This window comes from Microtus pennsylvanicus, chromosome X (assembly GCF_037038515.1).
Source record: "Microtus pennsylvanicus isolate mMicPen1 chromosome X, mMicPen1.hap1, whole genome shotgun sequence".
NCBI lineage: Eukaryota > Metazoa > Chordata > Mammalia > Rodentia > Cricetidae > Microtus > Microtus pennsylvanicus.
The window spans coordinates 5,109,391-5,131,122 of record NC_134601.1 but is presented as its reverse complement, the minus strand read 5'-3'; the positions used below and the strand labels follow the sequence as shown (position 1 = coordinate 5,131,122).

At 40.2% G+C, this 21,732-nt stretch overlaps 1 pseudogene; it reads right to left on the bottom strand.

Annotated features, from left to right (window-relative positions):
• The window catches only part of LOC142841649 (transmembrane 9 superfamily member 2-like), a 146,716-nt pseudogene that overhangs the window by 49,745 nt on the left and 75,239 nt on the right, over positions 1-21,732 (bottom strand).

Below are 21,732 nucleotides of genomic sequence, written 5' to 3'. Positions count from 1 at the left end.
AAGACCTCACTATCAGTCAGAACACATTGAACCTAACAGAAGAGAAAGTGCGAAATACCCTACAACAGATGGGCACAGGAGATCGCTTCCTATGTGTAACCCCAACAGCACAGACATTAAGGGCAACATTGAATAAATGGGACCTACTAAATCTGAGAAGCTTCTGTAAAGCAAAGGACACTGTCACCAACACAAAAGACAACCTACTGACTGGGAGAAGGTCTTCACAAACCCCGCAACAGACAAAGATCTGATCTCCAAAATATATAGAGAACTCAGGAAACTAGACTTTAAAGTGCTAATTAACCCAATTAAAAATTGGGGCACTGAACTGAACAGAGAATTCTCAGCAGAGGAAGTTCAAATGGCCAAAAGACACTTAAGGTCATGCTCAACCTCCTTAGCGATCAGGGAAATGCAAATCGAAACAACTTTGAGATATCATCTTACACCTGTCAGAATGGCTAAAATAAAAAACAGCAATGATAGCCTTTGCTGGAGAGGCTGTGGAGGAAGGGGTACCCTCATCCATTGCTGGTGGGAATGCAATCTTGTGCAACCACTTTGGAAATCAGTGTTTCGGTTTCTCAGGAAATTCGGGGTCAACCTACCCCTGGACCCTGCAATACCACTCCTGGGAATATACCCAAGAGATGCCCTATCATATGACAAGAGCATTTGTTCAACCATGTTCATAGCAGTATTATTTGTAATAGCCAGAACCTGGAAACAACCTAGATGCCCCTCAATGGAAAAATGGATGAAGAAAGTGTGGAATATCTACACATTAGAGTACTATGCTGCGGTAAAAAAACAATGACTTCTCGAATTTTGCATGCGAATGGATGGAAATAGAAAACACTATTCTGACTGAGGTAACCCAGACCCAAAAAGATGAATATGGGATGTACTCACTCATAATTGGTTTCTAGCCATAAATAAGGGTCACGGAGTCTACAATTGGTGATCCTAAAGAAGCTAAGTAAGAAGGTGAACCAAAGGAAAAACATATAGTTACCCTCTTGGCTATGGGAAGTAGACAAAATTGCTGGGGAGAAAATTGGGATCTTGGGGGTGGGGTGGGATGGGGGTAAGGGGAGATGGGGAGAGAAAAGGGAGAAGGGGAGGATGGGGGAACTTGGGGAAAAAGGAGGATTGGGATAAAGCAAGGTTGGATAGGGGAGCACAGAAGCACAATTCTTAGTTAAGGGAGCCACCTTAGGGCTGGCAAGAGACTTGAACCTAGAGGGGCTCCCAGGAGCCCAAGCCGAGGTCCCCAGTTAGTTCCTTGGGCAGCTGAGGATAGGGAACCTGAAATGACCCTAGCCTATAGCAATACTGACGAATATCTTGCATATCATCATAGAACCTTCATCTGGTGATGGATAGAGATAGAGACAGAGACCCACACTGGAGCACTGGACTGAGCTCCCAAGGTCCCAAGGAGGAGCAGAAGAAGGGAGAACATGAGCAAAAAGTCGGGACCACGACGGGTGCACCCACCCACTGAGACAATGGAGCTGATCTACTGGGAGCTCACCAAGGCCAGCTGGACTGTGACTGAAAAAGCATGGGATAAAACTGGACTCTCTGAACATGGCGAACAATGAGGGCTGATGAGAAGCCAAGGACAATGGCACAGGGTTTTGATCCTACTTAATGTGCTGGCTTTGTGGGAGCCTAGCCAGTTTGGATGTTCACCTTCCTAGATATGGACGGAGGGGGGAGGACCTAGGACTTACCACAGGGCAGAGAACCCTGACTGCTCTTTGGACTGGAGAGGGAGGGGGAGAGGAGTGGGAGGAGGGGGAGAAGGGTGGGAGGAGGGGGAGAAGGGTGGGAGGAGGGGGAGGGAATTGGGAGGCTGGGAGGAGGTGGAAACTTGTTTTTTTTTCTTTCTTTTCTCAATGAAAAAATAAATAAATAAATGTAACACATCTTTAAAAAAAAAGATTTCTCTAGAAATTTCCTGTATGGTAGAGGAAATGGAAGAACATGAATAAAGATAAGACCATATTCATTTTCTCTCTCCCTCTGTCCCTTCCTCCTGTGACAGGGAGTATCTTGCTTTGTACCTCAGGCTGATCTCAAAACTATGACCCAACTGTGTCCATGCTAGGATCTAAGTGTGTGCAACCACACTCGGGTAAGACGCTAGTCTCATTTTAAAGGCAGTGGGGACATAAGAAAAATCAACACCTCACAAATATTCTAGCACAGCGTGACCCCTTTCCTGACTTCCAGTTTGCTTTTACAGCTTTCTCCTGGCCTCAGTTGCTTTACTCTAGGAAATGGGAATGATGGAACAAATTCTAAATATGTACCTTCATTTCTTCTCTGCATGACCTCCTAAGCTGTTAGCTTTTCCTCCTCGCATTGCCAGCTCTTCCTAGCAACCCCAATCAATGTGTACTCAGTGTGTCCATCCTTCAGTTCCTAAAACTAAAACTGCCCCTTCCTGGCCAGATTTTTTCAGGAGCCTTCAAAAGTGTCAGACTACATAGTTGAAAATCAAGATCTTTTACTTGGAAGATACTATAATGGGGGATTCATTTAAGCAGAAACCTTTCTGTTTCATTAACCACTTGGAAATGGTAGTAGCACTCGGGATAACAGGAACTAAAAGAAAATCCTGTCGAATAAACAGACTCTCACTGCCAGACATTATTTCCATGCAATCCTCCAGTTTGTAGAACCTGCCAATTTGAAATCTGTTAGTCTGTCATGTTTGAACTGACCCGAAAACTTCTTCTCTACTGGTTAGATTTCATTGTGCCAAAAGTGCCAGGCAGGCTTCTAGCAGAGAAAAGTCTCGAACACACCCATAGCCAACTCTGCATGGTCCACTATTGACATGCCAGGCAAAATGTGCCCATGACTAAGACAGTGGCATGAAAGTTATTAGAGAAACCAGTTGTTTGGGGATTAGATTTGAAGCCTGTTCTACAGGAAGGAATTTAAGCCTGGTACTAAACAGCTGGTCAAAAGCTCATAATGGCCACAGAGGGCTGAAATTTAAATGTCATGCTGTTAAACAACCCTTCTAAATATTTCTGTTTATACCCATAGATTAGTGCTGCTCTCAGACATGACCATAGAAGATTCTGTCTCCGGTGGTCAGCAATTGATAGACTCATTGCTAGTCAAAATGCTGAGAATAAGCATCTATTTAGTGGTCAGCCATAAATGGGATATTTATATCATCCCTTGCCTGCAAGAGAGCACCACAGAAGAGAAATGGAAAAAAATATAAGAGCCAAAAGATAGGGATGAATATAACATAGCCATTGTACCAAAAAATCTCACTGTTCCAGGTCAAGTTAACAAGATCAGTCAGTCGACATTCCAACAATCATCACGAATTGTACTCAGGAGGTTATTAGCACAACAAAGAGAGTACAGAAGAATGATTGGGACAAGTCAGGGTGGCTCTGGTAGAAAAAGGGGAAGTTGGGAATGTGCATGATCACATCCCCCCCCCCCCCTCTCTCTCTGTCTCAAGTTTTCATGACATTCCTACCTTCCTCTACCCAGTTACTTACATTTTCTTATTCTTGGGTTTGCTCAGACCATCTGAGTCCACAGACAAACAGACCCTCGCATTTTGTTTGCTGTTTCACTCCCTCCTGCCTATTTCTTAGAAGTTGTCTGGTCTATCCTCCTGCTTCTGTCCTCCACGTTCTGGGATTACTAGTGCGTGTCACTATGGCCAACTCTGGCTTTCATCCATTACATAAAGCCTACTTCCTCAATTATGTTCTGCCAACCACCTCCCATGTCGTCTATGTGAAGACACAGAATCTATGGCATCACAGCTTCCTTTCTCTTCAACATAAGCATTAATTAGTATATGTAAAATATATCTCTTTTCACCAGATATGTTAGGAGGTAGAAGAAGTGAATGAGAGGGAAACTATCCCAAAGGAAATGCCACTCAGTATCATCCCAGTGACAAAATACCTTAACTTAAAAATAAATATATTACCCCTGGAGGGAAACAGGCAGGAGGAACCAAAGTTTAAAACCATCCTGGGCTATACAGCAACTTCAAGGCAAACCTGGGATACATGAAACTGTCTCAAAACAATAATAGAAAAAGGATATTTATCGTAGGAGGATCCAACTAAGTAGTAAAGAACTTGCCTTGCATATACAAGATCCCAGGCTCAATCCCCTGTGCCCACCCTCACCTCAAAGATCTGAAAAAAATTCATCATTTATGCTTGCTATCCTGCAGCTACTTTGTCTTTATTTTACAAAGTGCTTACCCAGTCCACTGAATGTTGATTTCAGTTGCGGACTCCAAATCATAATCCCATTCAGAAGACCACTTGGTCATTTTGCTTTCCTAAAATGAAAACATAAAATCAAACGACTAAACTTTATTTGACCATTTGTGATTTATTACTCAGAAGCATATAGAAGCCTATTCTGCATGGGCCTTTGCCCCATCCTTCCAGTTTCATGGAATCATAATAGCTACTATTATATCTTAAGCTTCCTTTCACTCAGTAATGTTGAATTCATTACAAAAAAGAGGAGGCAAAAGCAGGTGGATCTCTGTGAGTTCAATGCCAGCATGGTATGCAGAGCGAGTTCCAGGGCACACAGAAATACTCTGTCTCAAAAGAAAAAGGAAAAGGTCAAGGAAAGACCTAGAAAGAAAATTGTTGCTTTCCAACAAGACAGCATCTTTCTGCTATTATTTTTTGTGTCGTCTCAAACCCATCAGACACTCCCTTTACCTTTTTATCCTGGCATAGTTCCATTTCCATGGGAACTTCTTATAATGCTTGCAAAAGTACATAAAATTTTACGTAATGAGTTCCTGTAATATTTGGAAAATTTAAGCCCCAAAACCAAAAGGCTCTTCAGGATAAGGATAGATGGTAGTGATCTGTGCTGGCATTAGAAAGAAGGAAATGCATTGACAAGTGACATGTCCAAGACAGAACTGACTTTAAAAAGGTGGGAAGTACATATGGCAAAATTATGCTCTCCTGCCCAGCAGGTACTTGCTGCATGAGCAGGCCAAATGAGTTTGATTCCCAGAGCCAAGGGACAGGAAACAGAGAGCATAGACCCCACAAAGCAGTCCCCTAACCTAAATACACACATACACACACACCAGGAACACATAATAATCATCTTTTAATTTTTCAAATCTCATTTCCTGCCCCCAAAAAGTTATATACCTATATGTCAGATGCAAATATTGTTCTGGAAGGATAAATTAGAAAAAAACAAAGGTTATGCTTTCAGAAAGACAAATCAGAGATATGAGAACAAAGGTAGATAGAGAATTTCCTTATACTTTCCAATAGACAGCACCTGCAAATATTACAGCTGTTATCAATATTATTTAAGTTAAAATAAAAGACAACTTCTTTTACTATAACTCAACAACTTTGCTTCTTACAAGTTCATGTTATCCCCAGCTACATAGTTGAGTTCAAGGCAGCCCGCTCTACATGAGATCCCATCCCAAACACAAAAAACAAAAACAAAATCTGGAGGAAAAAAAAAATCAGCTAAGTGTTTAAACATCTTTTTGTACTAAACACTGCCATCTGCTGGAAATAATAGGTCATAACGTGAATTAGTCATCCCGAAAATAAATAACTATTTAAAAAATCTAAAGCGCTTGAGAACAATGACAAATATAAAAAGATAACGAAGTAAGAGAGAATCTTATTCTTAACTGCTTAAAATTAATGAATTATTCTTGGTTTTTCTATCCCAAAGTATCAAAATCTTTTTGTAAACTAGCAATTCTCATAAAATAAAATATGACAAATCGGTTTTTAATGTTGGTAACAGTGACACAGCAACGAGGGGGGAAACAAAGACTTCTTTATCCATAATATAGTACCCCGTGATGTGTCGCCGTCAATAGAAATTATGCAGAGACTCAATTTTGTCGGGAATTCGATCGCTAGCCCAGTGGTTCTCAACAGGAGGAGCAGCACCCCCTACAGGGCATAATGAAAACATGCGTCTGCTACCGGCATTCAGAAGCCAGGTGTCCTGCAGGGCACAGGGAGATGACACAAAAGAAAACCCAGGAGAATTGTGCTGTGCCTCACACCTTTCAAAAGTCACGTACGTGAAAAACGGCTTGTGATTGCCTACCCTCTGAGTTCAACATTGCTTCATAAAGTATTTTATATGATTTTAATATGTAATAAATATTCCCGCTCAAGAAGGTAACTGTCTTATTAAATTAGGAGAAAGTTGTACCGTACTTGTCGTGGCATGTTACCAAAATTGACTGACATTTCAAGAAGTCATAGCATCATTTGAAAAATAGCAGTATTTGGGCCAACAATTTGCAATATTCTTGTCTTCCCATTATCACACTTACAATGACTATATACATAGATGCAAGCATATAAAATGGATAAAATACACAAAGGGTATATTATTTTTTAAAGTTACTACTATCTCCCCTTTATGTTATCGTTAGGATGTTACACGGTATTTGTTAAAATTACATACACAGATTTTTTCCTATTAGTCACAACACAGAATAGTGAAAGGAGGGTTCTAAAACATTTGTTATTAAAGGGCCATCACTCTGAGAGACTTAAAACTCCCTGGTCCAGTGTGTCTCCCTCATTTTATTAGAAGGAAACTGGTGTCCCAAGCAAGGAGAAAATGAATGTCCTCAGAGTCCAACATTAGTTGGGCAAGCCAGACCCCAAAACTTGCAATTCATAATTCGCTATTGGCTTATGCTGTCTGAAAATCCAAACTGCTCTTCCCGATGAAACAATGCCATGAGGCTAAAAGTATAGCTCGGTGTTACAAATTGTGCCCCGAGTTCCACACTCCACAAGCAAACAAAGCATGCAGTGCATAAATGTAGGCGGTCTCAGGCTAGCTCACAAACAGAGCTTATTTAACTAGAATCCACACCAGAAATGTTTATCATTACCATGAAGCATAAAGATCTTTGTTTGGGAGTATGAAAACAATAGGGCTCGCATTGGCTCATGGAGGTGGAAAAAAACAGCGAGAGGCCTGTATAGGTCTGCACACACACACACCCACACACACACACACACACACACACACACACACACACACATATGCCTTCTGCATATATGTTATAGCTATTAGCTCGGCGTTTCCTGTCCTAACAGCGGGAGTAGGGCTGTCTCTGACTCTGTTGTCTCCTCTTAGGACCCTTTTCCTGCTATTAGGTCCGGCCTCAGTATGACAGCTTTGCCTTGTCTTATTGGATCTTGTTGTGTCCTATCTGGCTGTTTTCTCTGGGAGGCAGGCCTGCTCCTTTCTGAAGAAGAAACAAAGTGGGAGCGGATCTGGCAGAGAGGGCCTGGAAGGAGTAAAATGAAAGGAATCTGTGGCCAGGATATATTGGGTGAGAGAAGAACCTATTTCCACTAAAAATTTTAAAAAGAATGCAGGGCCAGGCAGTGGTGGCATGCCTTTAATCCCAGCACTTGGGAGGCAGAGGCAGGCGGATGTCAGTGAGTTTACGGCCAGCCTGGTCTACAGAGCAAGTTCCAGGTCAGCGAGAACTGTTACACAGAGAAACCTTGTCTCAAAAAAAAAAAAAGAAAAGAAAAACAGTAAGGGTTATTTTTGCTTGGTTGGGTTTTTAGTTGTTTGGGAAGTCACTGCACGCATACGACATATTTTGAACAAATTCATCCTCCACTACCCAAACTTAATTTACTTTCCCACGCTAAATGGACCTAGTGGGTTAAATGAGAGTACAAGAAGTATAATATTTGCTTTTGTTTTTAAATAGGCTCTCACTATGTAGCTCAGGCTAGCTTCCTGCTCATTATTGTTCTGCCTCAGGCTTTTCAATGCTATAAAATGATTTATAAGAGCATTAGGAATACATGGATTTTAGACCAGTGTTCAATAGTTCATAATAAACTCAATATTCCTAATTCATAAGAGTAAAAATGAAGGCAATGAGATCGTAATCAGAATTAAAATATTTGTCATAAAAGCAAAGCAGTATTCACTCAAATGCTAATATAATTGATTCGATCTTCCCTTTTGAATAAATGTATTATAAACTGGTTTTGTTTTACTTGAGAACATGTATCATTCTCTGAAGACATTAAAATACATTCACAAAGATTCTTAAATAAAAGGCAAAATAAGATCTAGGCATGATGGCTCATAGTGGTAACTCAAACACCTAGGAGGTTAAAGCAGGAATCAACATAAGTCTGAGGCCAGACTGTGATGCAGTTCCAGGTCAGCCTATCCTACAAAGCGGAATTCCCTCTCACTACTTTTCCAAAACACGGGCAAACAAAACTCGAAAAACTAAAGATTATCATGCCACATCTGAACTTCTCTGTGGCCAATATTTGCCTGATCGGGGGCTCAAACTCACAATGTCACTCACAGTTCATAAACCCGTTAAGTCTAGACAGCAGTTTGTAGGTGGCTGGCTGCCTTAGGGTGGCAGGGGAAACAGTCCCAGGTGCAGAGGTTGTAACTCAGGTGGTTAGGAGCATGTAGTTTCTACATGGCACTGATCTCCATTAAGTGGTTCAATGTGTGTACAGAATTTGGTTTTCCATTTATGCCCCTGCGCCATCCCCATGTCAAGATTCTACCTGTGCCCCCATCCCATCTCCTGAATGTCTGCACACCAGAGGCATATGTAAGACTTCCATGATTCAAAGCAGGATGCCACACTGTAGTTCACCCAGTTACAGAGTCTAGAATCAATCCATGTCACAGGGTGTGATGAAATTTCCTATACTAGGAGAAGCAGGAAAAAATATGTGGAAGCCAAAGAGACAGGGCCCGTGTGGAGGTCCGTACCTCCACCAAGGGAACAGCCACTCGTCACATGCGACACCTCAAGTTTGACTCATGCTCACAGAAATAATCCTAAAGTAGTAACTTCAAAGTAGGTTTGATAAACTTCATATAGGGATAAAACTATATTTCTGTACCCCAAAATATTAAACAAAAATAAGTAAAATAATATAAAAGCAAGAAGTTTACAAAAAATGGGAACATCGGCGGGAATATTCATTAGGAAGCTTCATATGTGTGTGTACATATATGTATATAAACATACCACACCCATAAAATTATCTGCTCTTTTACATATTCTGAAAAGAAGAATTAAATGACCTGAGATGTGAACAAGACATGGTGGTGCACAGCTATAATCAGAGCACTTAAGAGGTAAGGGCAAGAGGATCTGAAATTCAAGGACAGATGGGATACGGCAGACACTGGAGGGAGAAGGGGAAAGCGGGAAGAGGAGGAGGAAGAAGAGAGGTAGAAGGGGAGGATAGAGGCGGGGAATGAGAGAGACAGACAGCTAGACTAATTCAAGTAGGAACCACGGCCTTATGCATGCTCTAATCTCATTCCTATGACTTTAGAGTGATGAAAGCTTCAGCTTTAAAATAAATACATACTATTTATGTGTCTAGTCTATAAAAAGCAAGAAGAGAGCATGGAATACTTGCCTCAAATTTCACAGAATATGTGTAGACCATGATAAAAATATTTGTATCCTCTTCAGTAATTTCTAAAGGGGGTTCATTGCAAGTTAGGTGATTTTCATCTGTATGTTTATAGCTAATAAGAAAGAAAGGGGGAAACTTTTCATTACATTCCTTATTTAGAGCACTTTTTAAACTCACTATCCACTGTCCTCCCCCTCTTGACTTGGAATATTGGAGTTACACTAATGAATATGATACTCACCTATAGTTCTTCATGATTTAAAATACATTTGTTCCTAAATGTACCCAACAAATGGGACTCTATATACTACCTAAAACTATACTTAAGAATATTCCTGGCTGAGGAGTTCCATCCAGAGGGAACCTTCATCTGGCGATGGATGGAGATAGAGACAGAGACCCACACTGGAGAACTGGACTGAGCTCCCAAGGTCCAAATGAGGAGCAGAAGGAGGGAGAACATGAGCAAGGAAGTCAGGACCACGAGGGGTGCACCCACCAACTATGACAGTGGAACTGATCTATTGGGAGCTCACCAAGGCCAGCTGGACTGGGACTGAAAAAGCATGGGATAAAACCGGACTCTCTGATCATGGCGGACAATGAAGGCTGATGAGAGAAGCCAAGGACAATGGCACTGGGTTTTGATCCTACTGCATGTACTGGCTTTGTGGGAGCCTAGTCTGTTTGGATGCTCATCTTCCTAGACCTGGATGGAGGGGGGAGGACCTTGGACATCCCACAGGGCAGGGAACCCTGACTGCTCTTTGGACTGGAGAGGGAGGGGGAGGGAAAGTGGGGGGATGGAGGAGGGAAATGGGAGGTGGGAAGGAGGTGGAAATTTTTAATAATAATAATAATGTAAAAAAGAACACTCCTGCTGGACATGGTGGCATACACCTTTAATATCAGCACTCGGGAGGCAGAGGCAGGTGGTATCTCTGTGAGTTTCAGGCCAGCATGGTCTATAAAGCAAGTTCCAGAACAGGCTCCAAAGCTACATAGAGAAACCCTGACTCAAACACCCCCCCCCCAAAAAAAAGCTACTTTCAGGGGTTGGAGATTTAGCTCAGTGGTAGAGCACTAGCAAGTGCAAGGCCATGGGTTCAATTCCCAGCAGTCATGTGGTGGTTCACAATGATCTGTAATGAGATCTTGTGCCCTCTTCTGGCCTGCAGGCTGACATGCAGGCCTACATGCAGGCAGAATACTGTATACATAGTGAATAAATAAAATCTTTTTTAAAAAAAAGAACATTCCTTTCACCTGAAGAGAAACAAAATAAATTCTACCAGAGAATGGCTTTGTCCTTCTTTTGACTCACCTATTTTCAATAGTTTGTAAATTTAACTGTAGGGCTAAGATATTAAGTACATGAAGAATAGATCATATTTGTAAACACCCAGATATGTGAGAGCCTACTATGTATAAAGCACCAAGCTTAAGTAATGAAAGTTGTTACTAATACACACTACTAATGGTAGCTAAATTAGTATAGCCATTATGGAAAATGACTAGAGGTTCCTAAAATCCACCCACCCAACTTCTGGGTATATCAAATGGAGATTAATGAAAATCTCTTTGGGCATTTACTAGGGCTCAAGGTACAATGTTAGATCTCTAATTGTTCAATGTATTTAAAAGTGGGCCTCCAGGCTCTTCCTACATATGTCCAGGAATAGAATTCTCAATAATTCTTGAGCTTTCTTATTCAACTGTTAAGAGAGCTCTAATCATTAGCAGATTCTGCCACCCACCTAATAGACTCTACTGATACTAAAGCTGTCCTCTCAAGAAAAACAAATGCAAATATATTTTCATTAACCCTTTATAAGGGAGAGGACCTGCCCAGAACTGTGCCCATCCGCTGCAGACCTGTGCAGGCCCCGTGCTTGCCACTTCCACCTCTGTAAGCTCATACAAGCTTTACGCCTGTCGATTTTGACTAAAGGCCAGAAAGTTGGGACTTACTTCTGTTCCTTCAAGGTTATTATCAGCAGTTCAAATAACAGGTATGGCTAATATCCAGAACCGGTATTTCAGGTATTAAGAAGTAGATCTGTTTCTACCTCAAACAAAGATCAAGGCTCCATTCCCTCTTGATTTAGATTAGAGAGTTCTACTTTCTCAAAGCTATTGTCAACAGGTGTGGCTAATATCCAGCCCTGATATTTCAGGTATTAAGAAGTAGGTCTGTTTCTCCCTCAAATAAAAGTCTAAGGATTCAATTAGGTTCCTACTCCTTTAGGGAGGTAACTATGGATTCTACTCAGGGAGAGGTTTGCCTACAGAATATTTTGGTCTAGGGTGTGAGCATTACTTGTCTTGTTCTGGCAACAGAATGTTTAACTAAGAATGTAGCCTGCAATCCCTCACCTGGTCTCTTCATTCCTTATATCATGTGAATGCAGTTTTTAATCTTACCCCTACCTTTTGGGGTCGGGGTATTTAAGCAAATGGAAATTAAACAGAGACGATTTTCAGTATTCACTGGGACTCCCTCCCAATACTATCCTATGTTTCTTTTTATTATTTTCACTCATGTCTTTGCTCTCCTTACTTATTTTTCTAATCCCCATGCCCCTACCCTGGCAAGTTGTGACATCCTTCTCAAAGCTGGTCTCCGGGACACATGGACCAGTTAGTATAACTAATCAGCAAAGGGCAGATTCAGTGATGAATCCTGTCTCAAACTTTAGGTGGAGAGCAAATGAGGAAAACATATCCATCTGATATCAGTCTCTGATGGCTATACAATACATTCACGGGGGGGGGGGCAGAGAGAGAGACTGGAAGAAAATAGGTAATATTTCACTGTAATATGTAAATATGTAATATGTAACTATGGTAAGAATGCTTTAGAAAGAACAAATAAACATTTTGCCACAGATTTTAGAAGAAAATGGGCAATATTTCACTGTACTAACTAAAAGGTTTATGGTAATAACGCTTTAGGAAGAGTGAATAAACATTTTTCTCATGGGGATTAGCAGGTAGTTTTTTTTTGTTTTGTTTTGTTTTTGTTTTTTTGCTTTTTCGAGACAGGGTTTCTCTGTGGTTTTGGAGCCTGTCCTGGAACTAGCTCTTGTAGACCAGGCTGGCCTCGAACTCACAGAGATCTGCCTGCCTCTGCCTCCCGAGTGCTGGGATTAAAGGCGTGTACCACCACTGCCTGGCTAGCAAGTAGTTTTGCAATAAGTTATTCAGGGTTGGATATGTCTCCTAAGAATATATCAAACTCCCACTACCCATGAATCTGACTTTTGTTTGGACATAAGGTCACTACAGATACATGCAAGTAAAAATGAGGTAACAATGACAGGCTATTAGTGATATAATATTAGTAGGTTAGGACAGGGCTGCTTATTGTGTTTTTAAGACAAGATCTCACAGATCTCACTCCGCATATAGCCCAGGCCAGCCTGAAACTCACTATAAAGCTGTCCTGGCTACTTTTATGTCAACTTGACACAAGCCAGAGTCATCTGAAAGGAAGGAACCTCAATTGAGAAAATGCCTCCATAAGATCCAGCTAAAGGACATGTTCTTAACTAGTACTGATGAGGCAGAGCTCAGCACACTGTGGATGATAGTCTTAGTGTCTATAAGAAAGCAGGCTCAAGCCAGGTGCTGCATGCTTTTAATCCCAGCACTTGGGAGCCAGGGGCAGACAGGCAGACAGATCTTTGTGAGTTTGAGGCCAGGCCTGTCTACAAAGCGAATTCCAGGACAGCAATAGCTACACAAAGAAACTATCCTGGAAAACAAAAAACCAAACCAAACCAAACAAATAAACAAAAAACAGTGGGCTGAGCAAGTCTTGAAAGCAAGCTAGTAAACAGCACTCCTCCAAGGCCTCAGCATCAGCTCCTGCCTCCATGTTCCTGCCCTGTTTGAGTTCCTGTGCTGACTTCCTTCAGCGATGAACAGTAATAGGAAGTGTGAATCAAATAAACCCTTTCCTCTCCTTTTCTCCCCTTTCCTCCTCAACTTGCTTTTGGTCAGGGTGTGTTTCATCACAGCAATAGGAACCTTAACAAAGCCAGTAACCAAGGCTAGCCTCAAACTCATAGTAATTCCCCTGCCTTATTTTCCAGTGTGTTGGAACTACAAGCACCAGACATGATAAGGACAGGGCTTATTAAACTTTATCCACTCTTTTAAAACTGTATTTATTTTTGCAGCTGCATATGGTACGTCTGAGTGTGTAAGCACGAGAGCATACACACGCCAGTTTTTGGAAACTGCTTCTAGTCTTTGACCTGTGTTGTTTTGATTTTTAACTTTTCTCTTCTTTCTTTCTTGTTTCCTTCCTTCCTCCTTCTCTTTCACCTTTTAATTCTTCCTTCCTTTTTCACCTTGTTTCGAAGAAGAGTCTTTCTTATTGCTACACTGTGTATAGCGATGGTATAGTTTGTGATCTAGATGTGCAGGAGCCTCTGGGAAATTCCCTGTCTCTGCCTCCCATCTTACTATACAAGTGCAAGGATTACAGACATGTGCCACTTTGTTCAGCTTCTACATGGGTTCGAGAGTTACCAACTTAGGTCATCAGGCTTATACAATAATTGCTTTTACCTGCTGAGCCATTTCCCTTGCCCCACTTTCTCCATCCATTTGACCCGTGTTTTCTCTTCCAAGAAAATTTTACGTGACCTTGAGTATATTAGGCATATAAAATAGATATGCAGATTAAACATTTACTGATAAATCATTAAGAAAATAATCCTTTGGTACCATATAATTTTAGCATGCATTAAAGAGGAAAGAAATTTTTAATACTAATGGGATAGATGTACATAATTATTTTTCTAGAGTGAATTAAAATCCTGGCTCAGTATTGACATTGTAGAAAATAATATCTTCAGTGTTTTCAGCATTCATCAATATTTTGATTTTTATAATCAATGCTAAGAATGTCACATCATATAAATGTATAGTACAAAATATCATGCATATGTTTAAGGCTGTTTCAGAAATTGTTGGTAATTCCATACTAATTCCAAGCCACAATCCTTTTAATAGGTTTTCTTTTTTTATGAAACTCAAGTCAGAAACTCAAACCACACACTTTTTTTCAATACAGGATCTCATGTAGCCCAGGCTGGACTCTCAGTTGCTAGAATTACAGGTATATGTCACAATACCTACTTTGTGCAGTGTAGACATCAAAGCCAAGGCTTTGTGCATGATAGGCACGTACTTTACTGAGTCACGTCTCAGACCCTCAAACAGTACAGTTGTTAATCAAGCATTCTAGCACAGTATAATCCAAAGATATATTACTTTGAAGCTTACATGCTGAAGAATGATAGTAGGCAATATTAAGTCTTTGTTTTCTAAAATTAAACCATTATGATTTTTAAAATTATATTACATTTTTGTCTGTTTTTTGTATGGGGGATAGGGTGGAGAGTGTTCATATTCCATAATAGTTTGTGTAAAAAACAATAGGTCATGACTGGGGGTTTGAAAATTATTATCCTTCAGTTATGGATACAGTTCCGTTGTAGAACACTTGGCTGGTATGGACAAAGTACCTGGTTTGAGCCCAAGCACTATATAAACCTGATATGGTGATACACATCTGTAATCTTTTGGAGAGAGGCAGGAAGATAAGTTCGAAGTCCTGGTTGACTACTCAGTGAGTTGAAGGACAGTCTGGGATGCATGAGACCCTGTTTCAAACAAACGAACAAATTCAGGTCAATTTGCTTAAACTCCATTTGAGTACAGTGATTTTTGGGGGAGTGGTTTTTTTGATTTTGTTTTTGTTTGGTTTGGTTTGGTTTGGTTTGGTTTGGTTTGGTTTTTCGAGACAGGATTTCTTTGTGTAACAGCTCTGGCTGTCCTGGAACTCTCTTTGTAGACCAATCTGGCCACTAATTCACAAAGATCGACCTGCCTCAGCCCCCCAAGTAATGGGATTAAAGGCGTGTGCCACCACACCTGGTGAGGACAAGGTTTTGATGGAGACACCTTACATAATTTTTCCAAGACTTTCTTTGGACAAATCCCATTTATCAAACTTTTTTTGTTGATGTGATATATTGCCTTTATAATAAATATACATTCCCATGAGTACTTAGGTCCCTTTCTAGCTTGCTACTCTGCTCTGCTGTTTTTAATATACCTTTTAAAATGAAAAAGAAACTCATTTTTAAATTGTTAAACTCAAGTACTTCCTTAAATTGTGTTTGGCTTTGATCAAGTATCATAGGTTTTGATTAAAATCAAATCATGGCAGAATAGTTGCATGACAATGTAATGTGTTTGTAAATTTAAAAGCATGAACATCCCCTCTCAAACAACTGTTTTGTCACTTTGATTTTAAGAGTCTCAATAGTTCTCTAATTCTTTTGTCTCATAATTCTTACCCTTAAATTTTAAGTATCCTTTTAAAACCAGCATTTGGTGGGGGAAGAACATAAAGTAGGATGGGCACGGGAGATGGGAAGGATCTGGAATGAATGAAGAGAAGGGAAAATATAATCAAAATACATTGTATGGAAAATATTTTAACTAAAAAATTAAAATTTGGGGCTAGGAAGATGCCTCAGAGGTTAAGAGCACTGACTGTCTTCCAGAGGTCCTGAGTTCAATTCCCAGCAACCACATGTTGGCTCACAACCATCTGTAATGAGATCTGGTGTCCTCTTCTGGCCTGCAGGCATGCTTGCAAGCAGAATACTGTATACATAATAAATAAATAAATCTAAAAAGAGAAAAATTAAAATTCAAAAATTATTATTTAAAGAAAAATTAGGTATACTAAAGTGTTTATGATTAAGTAGGCATATTCACATACATATATTTCATTAAACTCAAAATATAAAGGGAAACAAGCAAACACACACAGAGACACATAAAATAACTTAAAATCTGGGAGTGACAGGGCAAACTAGCAGTTAGGAGGTAAAGGCAAGAGGATAAAGAATTCATTGTCATCATAGAGTCACAGTGAATTTGTGACAGCCCAGAGAGTGACATGAGACCCCATCTCAAGAAAAGTCAGTCACCCACTGTGTGTGTGAGTGTGCATGTCCATGCATTCATGCCTGCTTGTGTGTGTGTGTGTGTGTGTGTTGGTGGGTACATTAAATCTGAAAATTACAAGGAGTTGTAATTTACTTTCTAAATAAATCTGAATTTAAAAGTGAATTTTTAAAAAGCAGACAAAAGTCAGACATGTGGCACACACCTGCAATCCTAGCACTCAAGAGACTGATACTGGAGACTCCCCGTGAGCTCAAGGCTAGCCTGGGCTACATAGTGACTTCCAGTTCAACCTGTCTCACAAACAAAACAAAAAAGTAAATACTAGGCAAATAATATAAGTGTTGTCAGATGTAGCAAAAGTCCCCAGAGTATTAATGACTGAGAGTTTCTATAGATTACACTTCATACCAAAAAGAAACAAGAGTACTAGCAACTGGACGGCCAAGGGTTGGTCTATACTCTCCCTTGTATTTCAACTTTATCCCTAAACATTGTTCGAAGTTTTAACAGAAAAAATATTAAAATCTGCCACATGTGGTGGTGTGCACCTGTAATGCCAATACTTAGGGGTAGAAGCAAGAAGACCAACTGGGGCTACATGAGATCCTCTTTTGTTTAAAAAAGAAAGAAAAGAAAAGAAAAATAGTTTGAGAGCCATACCATAGACACATTTGAAAAAGCATGGGATCTCAGTACACTACAGGCTACCAAAAGAGAAACATAAGCACCAACCCAGTCACAAAATCTTTGGCCTACAATCTGTCCTGCCTGCAAGATATGTGAGGACATTGGTGGCACAGAACTTATGGAAGTAGTCAACCATTGCCTGATTTGACTTAAGGGCCCAACTGCACGAGATGGAACCCATACCTAACACTGCCTGGATGACTACACACCAGAGATTACACAGCCCAGAGACCTAGAATAAAACCATATACTACTGGTCTAAAAAGTATCAACAAAATGACTCCTAATGCTATTCTATTATATTCATAGATCAATGCCTTGCTCAGTCATCATCAGAGAAGCTTCCTTCTGTGGCATTTGAGAACAAATACAGAGAACCACAGGCAGGCGTTACTCATAAAGGGCAGACATTACTCAGAGAGTCTTTGGAACACACAGCTCTAAACAGGATGCTTCTTTCAAATCTCTCCCCCTCAGAGCTCAGGGAACCCCCATACAGAAGGAGGTAGAAAGAATTTAAACGTCAGAGGGAATGGAGGATACCAGCAGAACAGAGTCCTCTGAATCAGCTAAGCAAGATTTATATGAAGTCAGAGACTGAAGCAGCAAGCAAAAGGCCTGCATTGGGGCTGCACCAGGTGCTCTGCATATATATATGCATATATATTCATATATATATATATATATATATATATATTCATATATATATATGAGTATGTTAATGAGTGGATCTTTGATTCTTATGCCTTGGGACTCTTTTCCTTTTGTTGGGTTGCTTTGTCCAGCCTCAATGTGATGGTTTTTATTTTATTATATTATATTTTATTTTGTCAGGTTAAAAAATAATAAAAAAGATAAAAGGCCTGAGTTAAGGTATGACCTCTGCTGCTGTGGGAAAATGGTCTTGTACCCTGTAAAGATTTGCCACCTGTATTGGTTTAACAAAACACTGTTTGGCCAGTAGCCAGGCAGGAAGTCTAGGCGGGGCAACAAGAACAGGAGAATTCTGGGAAGAGGAAAGGTCAGTCTACAGTCATCACCCAGAGGCAGAGAATGTAAGATAAGAATGCCTCACTTATAAAAGGTACCAAGCCACATGGCTAACACAAACAAGAAGTATGGGTTAATTTAAGATGTAAGAGTTAATAAGAAGCCTGAGCTAATAGGCCAACCAGTTTATAATTAATGTAGACCTCTGTGTGTTTCTTTGGGATTAAAGGACTGCGAGACTGGGGGGGACAGAAACCTCTATCAACACCCTGCCATCTCCCAGCTGTTATGATCCTAGTCAAGCCATATGTCTTATCTGAGATTCAGCTTCCTCATCTCTAAAACTGCAGTTCTAGGCAGGAGCAGCTTAACTGTTGAAGAATTAATCACTGCGTGTGACATAAGCAGCAACACTAAGATTGCACAGAAACTGGTATTCAATCATATTTTCCATAGCTCATGACGGGCTTCTGCTTAACTCCTTTTTATTTATTTCAGTAGCTATAAATCTTAAGCTTATGCCACAGACTCATCCTCAGCTACTCACAGTCTCCCAATTACAGTATGCTATTTCACACTTCCAAATTTTGGATCACATTAATTTCTTGACTACAAATGTTTACCCTTCCGTTTGCCTTCCTGCACTGACCCCAGTTCCCTATATATAGCATGCTGCTGCACTGATTTCTTTACTAGCCTATTTTCTCTACTTAAGACTATAAATTTAAAAAGACAGAGACAAAGTCCATTTGATCTTGTGTCCCCAAACACACAGCACATAGCCTAGATGGTGTCCCATTCATGTTTTCTTTTTTATTTTCTTTCTTTTATTTTTCCATTCAAAAAAATTTAAACTTCCTCCCCTCTTCCCATTCCCCTCCCGCTCCCCCGCTCTCCCTCCTCTCTCCAGTTCCCTCCTTAAGAGAGGGCAGGGAACCCTGCCCTGTGGGAAGTCCAAGCCACCCCCACCCCCATCCAGTCCTAGGAAGCTTTGCATCCAAATAGACAAATAGACTAGGGTCCCAAAAAGCCAGTACATGCAGTAGAAACAAGTCCCAGTGCCTTTATCAATGGCTTCTCAGTCAGCCCCCATTTTCAGCCACATTCAGAGAGTCCGGTTTGATCGCATGCTCATTCAGTCCCAGTCCAGCTGGATTTGGTGAGCTCCCATTAGAACAGGCACACTGTCTCAGTAGGTGGACCAACCCCTCGCAGTCCAGACTTCCTTGCTCATCTTCTCCCTCCCTCTGCTCTTCAACTGGACCTTGTAGCACAGACATCAAGAGCAACAGTGAATAAATGGGACCTCCTGAAACTGAGAAGCTTCTGTAAAGCAAAGGACACTGTCCTTAAGACAAAAAGGCTTCCTACTGAATGGGAGAAGATTTTCACCAACCCCACATCAGACAAAGGTCTGATCGCCAAAATATATAAAGAACTCAAGAAACTGGACATGAAAATTCTAATTAGCCACATTAAAAAATGGGGTACTGAACTGAAAAGAAAATTCTCAGCTGACGAAGTTCGAATGGCCAAAAGACACAGAAGGTCATGTTCAACCTCCTTAGTGATCAGGGAAATGCAAATCAAGACAACTTTAAGATACCATCTTACACCTGTCAGAATGGCTAAAATCAAAAACACCAGTGATAACCTATGCTGGAGAGGTTGTGGAGTAACAGGAACACTCATCCATTGCTGGTAGGAATGCAGTCTTGTGCAACCACTTTGGAAATCAGTGTGGCGGTTTCTCGGGAAATTAGGAATCAATCTACCTCAGGATCCAGCAATACCACTCTTGGGAATATACCCAAGAGATGTTCAATCATACTACAAAAGCATTTGTTCAACTATGTTCATAGCAGCAGTATTTATAATATCCAGATCCTGGAAACAACCTAGATGCCCCTCAATGGAAGAATGGATAAAGAAAGTGTGGAACATATACACATTAGAGTACTATTCAGCGGTAAAAAATAATGACATTTTGAATTTCCCATTAATGTTTTCCAAATAAGTAAAATATAAAGCATAGATGAGACGACATTCTTGTACTCCCATTTTAAGATGGCAATACTTACATTGATCCAGCAAGTGCTTTTCAATTGGTCACTTGGACTATTAAAAACATCCTATTGGGAATCCTAATATGCAATAGTGTTCTCTATCTTTCATGTCATAACACCATTTGACTTGTGTGTTATCAATAACCCTAGACAAGAATATTTTTAAAATAAGAGTTTTAATAAGCATTCCATATCAAGCAACATAAATGTGATCTTACCCATATTAAGTTCAATTTTCACCAAACTCAAATCACAAAATTTTACTTTTCAAATGAGTGTATCCTCCAGATAGGATTCTTCCAAAAGTCTCAGAGGGGGTTTTCCTCAAAGGATCTTGGCAGAAGTCAAAGCTACGAAAGAGGTTTGAATAAGATGTTTTAAAATGGCAAGAAATCAGTCTTTATAATTCATGTAGCCTCAGCATTGTTAGCAAGACTGCTGTTAGGTTTTAAACCTGGGACAAATGGCTGAGCTGCCCATTTAACACATCAAAGCAGACACTGGCTGCCAGGTTCTCCCTGCATCCATCAATCCCTACCTGTTACAGAGCCCTCCTGCTGAAATCTCCAGCCAGGAGCTGGGCTGCTCTTCCCTACATAATCCACCCGTTTTGGTTACCCACTCTCTTTGTACCTTTGGGCTTCCTAGCTGCTGCACTTGGTTCCCCTCACTCTTCTCTCCTTTTCCCCCTCTCCCCTCTCCCCACATGGGACAGCTCAGTCTGGTTCTGTCCATGCTGGACTCTCCCAGATGTTGCTGTCCCTGCCTCTACCTATGCTCTCCTGCATTTCTACCTCCACTGTACTTGGGAGCAGTCTTGTTCATGTTTCTTTTTCCCTTTTTTCTTTTTTCATTCTGCTGTGAATAAAACTATGACCTAGAATTTATGAACTATGTACCACACTATAAATTTCTCATTAGAGTGTGTAATTGCTAAATGCATTACTTAAAGGCTCTTTTTACAGCTCTTCACTTTTCTTAACACGAGAAATGGCAATTTAAAAAAAAAAACCTCATAATATTTTGTGGGTTAAATTTTAAACTACACAAAAATAAGAAAAACAGCCATTTCAAGTCCATATTAATTCTAACTCTGTATATTCAGAAACCATAAATATTAGTTCTGATCAAAAGCAAATTTAAAGAGTCAACTCCTCCCCATATATTCACAAAAAATAGCAGATGAAAATAATTAGAATTTTCTTTCAAGTATTATGAGTATAAGATGATTTAAGTAGAAAATAAGATACATAGAAATCTTGTGTGTATTTTAAAAGTCAAAATCTTTGTACAATCTAAAGAGAAGCCAGGGCATTTTATATTCTTTAAATATTCATGTTACCCTATATTTATGCCTTTCTTTATAATGAGTATCAGACTTGATTTTAGTAGAAATAGGGTAACACCAAAAGATATCTTCCTCTTTTTTCTATAATATAAATAATTTGTTTTCTCCAGATGTGAAGTCATATTGAGGTGGATCACATAAAAACAGAACACTACTGAAC